Here is a 6,167-nt window from a genome sequence, read left to right on the forward strand (position 1 = left end):
ACGCACACGCGTGCAGTGTAAACGAGGCTTTATGCTTCTTACGCGGACTTTTGGGACTCAGTTTTGAACTGGTGTCAAGGCACAATGAATGAAATGCACAAATGGTAATTAAATAGAACCCCTGAAATGAACGAGGGCGAGCTGTTTTATTTTCACAACATTTTGGAACATGAAAATTCATACCGGTAATATCAAGCCACTGAACGAAAAAAACAGCTGGCTGACCCCTAGAAGGGTGGGGGGTGGAGGGGGTCGGGCTGGGAGGGGGGGCGGCAGCCCCCCCACCCCCCCTGTTCCAATGTCTATGCTTGTCTAGTTTCTCTGGCATATCCTTCTCTACCTTTTCTCAAATCGACTCTGAGCTGCTCACTAGGGAGGTGTCATGTATGAAAGCCACCACTTGCTTACTTGACCCCCTCCCTACAAGCTTGATTAAATCTTATTTGGATTCATTGTGCCCTGCTGTTCTCAGCATTGTTAATGATTCCCTGTGTACTGGTGTCGTACCAGCGGCATTGAAAACTGTTGCTGTAACAGCTGTTCCAAAAAAGCATAATGTCGATTTGGATAACTTAAATAATTATCGTCCTATATCAAATCTTCCTTTTCTTGCAAAAATTCTTGAACGTGTTGTGGCTCTGCAGCTACACACTCATCTTACAGTAAATAATCTTTTTGAACACCTTCAATCTGGCTTCCGAAAATTTCATAGTACTGAGACAGCCTTGGTCAAGGTCACCAATGATCTGTTAACAGCCTCAGACTCTGGTTCTCTTTCTATTCTGATCCTTCTGGATCTCAGTGCCGCTTTTGATACTGTCAATCACAATCTGTTACTCAAGAGTTTGGAAACTGTCTTTGGTGTTTCTGGGACTGTTTTAACATGGTTTAGATCTTACCTTTCTGATCATCAACAGTTTGTATGTATGAGTGGATTCCGGTCTGTGACCGTCTTTGTCTGTACGGGTGTTCCTCAAGGTTCCATCTTAGGCCCCTTACTTTTTAGCATTTACATATTTCCACTTGGATTGCTTTTAAGATCACTCGGGCTTAATTATCACTTTTATGCTGACGATACTCAGATTTACATTCACTCTAAGCCTAGTCAAAACCTGGACCTTACTTTTTTAACACACTGTATTTCTGAGATAAAAACATGGATGTCCCAAAACCTTCTGTGTCTCAATAGTGACAAAACAGAGGTCTGGCTTATTGGCACCTCGCATCAGCTTCGTAAAGCTGGTTCATTATTTTTAAACATAGATGGGTCTGTTTTGGAATCACAAACCAAACTAAAAAATTTAGGAGTAATATTTGATTCAAGTTTGTCTTTTGACTCTCATGTTCAGTACACTGTAAAGAACTCCTTTTTTCATCTCAGAAATATTGCTAGGCTCCATTCTATGTTATCGCTTTCAGTGACTGAAAGGCTTATTAATACTTTTGTGTTTTCCCGCATTGACTATTGCAACGCACTGCTGGCTGGGGTTCCTAAATGCACACTTAACAAACTACAATATGTGCAAAAATCAGCTGCTAGGATCCTGACCGGAGTCAGGAGAAATTAGCATATTACACCAATTCTCAAGTCCTTGCACTGGCTTCCGGTCAGGTTCCGAGTTGATTTTAAAGTCCTCATGCTCACATATAAGGCACTGCATGGTCTGGCCCCCCAGTATCCGTCTGCACTTTTAACCGTATACACACCCAAGCGTCACTTACGCTCCTCACAAGCTGGTCTTTTGGCAGTCCCACAGACACGCTTGCGTTCTGTAGGGGATAGGGCCTTCTCATCCTACGCTCCTAGGCTTTGGAATGCACTCCCTCCTCACATCAGAGACGCACAGAATTTAAGTATTTTTAAATCCTATTTAAAAACTCATTTCATTTTTTTAGGGTTGCTTTTTCTTAATTGTCTTGTTTTTTATCTTTCATATGTATATGTATAACTTGTTTTGCTTTGTGTGTTGTTTTCTCATTTGTTTGTTTTATGTAAAGTGCCTTGAGAAGCTACTTTAAAGGCGCTATATAAAAATAAAGTTATTATTATTATTATTATTATTATGTTATAATCTGCCTGGTGTGCCTGTTTCGTGAAGTTAAAAGCGGAAATGCCAAGTAATAGCTACATTTTAGTTTTAGCTAGCATCTGTTCACCTGTGGGGTTTTATGTGTTGTAATTGCGTGAACAATATTTCATGATCAGCTTATTGGATTATGCCGATGTTGGACTTATTTTAATCTGCTGTAAATAATGTCTAATTTTCCACAATCAGAGCATTGTGACTTGATGTTACGAGCGAAAACGTGACATAACTGCTGCATCGGTTTATTATTTACATATGGGTCTTGCGGAGCTTCACGTACAAAAACTCGCTCAAGTTTAGTCAAAGCCCAAAATAATTACACTCGTTGTATTCTACTCTGTGAGACATTTCAAATGACATATAACACATGATTATCTGAGCTGTATGATGCTTTTGACACATTGGAGTACATAGTAAAAAAAAATTTCTTAAATTATGTTTTTTTTATTATTATTATTTTTCAGCAATAACTCTGGAGTACTTAGGAGTTAATCAAATTGTAAAGTTTAGACTCTAAGCTTTCAAATGACACCTATTTTGGGATGATCTAGAATTTTGAAAAATATGATTATTAATTTTTTTATAGCTAAGTGGCGCCCTCGGGGGGTACACTCCATTTTAGAGTGATGACTCAGCACTCGTTAAGAGTTGAACAAAATGGTTTCTAAGCTTTAAAATGATACATATTTTGTTTTATCCCTATCAGTGGTTGCTTAGTAATTTGATTATGAATTTTTCCGTCAGCAGGACACCTCAGGCTTAAGGGGTTAAAGAAGGACATTTGATACAAAGTCAAAGAAGGACAGAGAGCGCCAGCCCTGCAGGAGAAATGAGGGATTGTGAATACCATCACGATTGAAAACAAAAGTGCAATAAACAAGTAGTTTATATTAAAGGTGCAATATGTAAGAATTTTGCAATAAAATACAGTAGCCCCTCACTGCAGAACACTTGAGATCCAGGGGGCAGAGTCGGGTAGGTTTAGGGATATGTAAAGTGGGAGGAGTTGGATCTAGAGCCAGGGGGTGGAGACGGGTAAGTTTAGAGCCAGGGGGCGGAGACAGGTAGGTTTAGAGCCAGGGGGCTGAGACGGGTAGGTTTAGGGATATGTAAAGTGGGAGGAATTGGATCTAGAGCCAGGGGGTGGAGACGGGTAAGTTTAGAGCCAGGGGGCGGAGACAGGTAGGTTTAGAGCCAGGGGGCGGAGACGGGTAGGTTTAGGGATATGTAAAGTGGGAGGAGTTGGATCTAGAGCCAGGGGGTGGAGACAGGTAGGTTTAGAGCCAGGGGGCGGAGACGGGTAGGTTTAGGGATATGTAAAGTGGGAGGAGTTGGATCTAGAGCCAGGGGGTGGAGACGGGTAGGTTTGGAGCCAGGGGGCGGAGACGGGTAGGTTTAGGGATATGTAAAGTGGGAGGAGTTGGATCTAGAGCCAGGGGGCGGAGACGGGTAGGTTTGGAGCCAGGGGGCGGAGACGGGTAGGTTTAGGGATATGTAAAGTGGGAGGAGTTGGATCTAGAGCCAGGGGGCGGAGACGGGTAGGTTTGGAGCCAGGGGGCGGAGACGGGTAGGTTTAGGGATATGTAAAGTGGGAGGAGTTGGATCTAGAGCCAGGGGGCGGAGACAGGTAAGTTTAGAGCCAGGGGGCGGAGACGGGTAGGTTTAGGGATATGTAAAGTGGGAGGAGTTGGATCTAGAGCCAGGGGGCGGAGACGGGTAGGTTTAGGGATATGTAAAGTGGGAGGAGTTGGATCTAGAAACCACTAGGCCAGTGTTATATATTTTGTTCACTTGAGTACTTACAATATCCCAAATGTTTCCAACTATTTGTAAATCATGAGAAAATTGCAGTTTTATTCAAGGCTGCGGGATGTGTGAGGAGTCGCCTGTCAATGGCGTCATACCCGCGTTACCCTCGGTTTCCGGTTTATTTTGTAGAAACCATGGAAACACCAAAGACACTTTAATATTTACATGTTTTAATAGACAAGGGAACAACTGTTTTGATATATTTATAGACAGAAAACTAATTGTTGTTATATAGCTCAACACGTTTAGTCTTATTGTTTAAATCTAATTTTCTTCATTTTTTGTGAGTACCATGCTTTACCATGCCTCAGAGAAAAACACTATTTAGTGAAGTAGCTAGCATAGCATAATCAGATGCAGCTTTATTTTTAGTAACAGTAATACAGCATTTTCTCCATCATACAATACGTTTTTAAATTAATTGCATGTCATTTATCAACACAATCATCCAGCATTTAATATGATATTGTAAAATCGATCTATCTTACTGCAGTGTGTAACAGTGTCTCACAGCAGCCGCCGAGCGAACGCTCAGAGTAACGTTATAACATCATTTTCAACACTCTCAAATGTATCTAATATGATAAACAGAGCTGCGTTACCTCATACTCATGACCAAAAAAGCGGAAGCATTGTCCCAAGATTCCGCGCTCAAACTTGGCATCATCAAGCTTTTTGAATAAGCTTCTAGGAGACAGAAAATCCTACATACTGCACCTTTAAGTCTTTAAGTCATGTTATTCGCACTATTGACTTTATTGACTGTTTTGTTCAGCAGTGAAAATAGTTTCATACGAATATCACAGCAGAATCATAGCGTTTCTCACTCACAGCAACACTCAGCCGTGTTTTTGATTCAACGTTTTGAACGAATCAGATGAGTCAATGATTAAATGATTAAAAATATTGTCTTATTCTAACTGATTTATTGATCAAATTTAAGAATTTAAAATTAATCATACATTTAATAAGATTAAGGGGAAAACGCCCTTTATATTTAAAAAATGCCTTCGGGGTAAACATCACAAATATGTGGATTTAAATATATCAAAGCTGCAATATTCTGAATATTGCTTCAGAATAAATTATATTTACACCACAAAAAATAAATAATACATAAAATAAAAATCCTGTTTTATCCAGACAAGCAACTTTTTTTGCACGGGCGTGCATTGGGCGGCGCCAGAGAGTGAATGGCTGCGGAGAGTGAGTGCTCCATGATAAAAGTATATTGCATTAATTGTTTAACCATCTTATGGACTAATATTGTGTGTTTATATGAATATTGTATGAATTCTGTTCATGCTACATTTGTGGTAGCATCAAGTTCACCTCATTATAGAACATGCACGAGGGTGAATTGCGAATCTGAACACTGGTTTAATGCTGTCAACAGAATAAGTCTTCAAGCTCGAATTGGTGTCCATTCTGAGTTTTACACAACGCAGAGAAAACCCCGTTACAATGCTGCCTTCATCATCTGTGCTGATCTGCATCTCGAGCAGATGATGTCACTTGGAGGGAGGCGTGGCCAGGCCCACTGAACACGCCCCAGTTTCTTGACTCCACCCACATCAAAACATGCCATGAAGTGAAACGCACAGAAAAGGGCAACACGAAGGGAAAACGGTATCATGAACTCATGCTTGAATGAAGAATAAAAGGAGCGTTGCAAATGAATCAGTAGGTGTGATCATGGAAAATATCTGTTGCAGAGAGAAAATACAATCAAAGTTCATTCTGTTCAAGCTGTCATTGATTTTTGCAATTCTTTTTGTTTGCAAAACTTTCTCTTTCTCTTTATTTTTCTTTTGCAAAACTATACGGCATGATTTTGACTCCATAGTTACAGGTCACTAAATTGTCTGCAAAATTAAATCCATAGAATATAATACTGTTATTTTGATGTTTGAGAAATTTGCTATGGTGGTGTATTTAGTCTCCACGTTTTACGTATTTAGAGAATGAAGATCCGACCTTGATCTAGTTTGGTCATTTTATATACATTTCAACACAAGTAGCCTACACAAAACGTGACCACATGAACTAAGATATATTCTCTCTTTCCATTAAAGCATCAGCAAATGATGCAGCTAATAGTTTAACTCCTCTCATGATCCTGTAAGTCCCATAAACAGTAAGAGCCACAACAGTAGAGCTGTTTACATGGATCAAACCCTGAAGGAACACCCCAGACGTTCATCATAAGACAGAATTAGAAACACTTCAACAAAAACACTTCATTTCCAGTTTACAAAAGCAGAAATCACG

This window comes from Megalobrama amblycephala, linkage group LG2 (assembly GCF_018812025.1).
Source record: "Megalobrama amblycephala isolate DHTTF-2021 linkage group LG2, ASM1881202v1, whole genome shotgun sequence".
Taxonomy (NCBI): Eukaryota; Metazoa; Chordata; class Actinopteri; order Cypriniformes; family Xenocyprididae; genus Megalobrama; species Megalobrama amblycephala.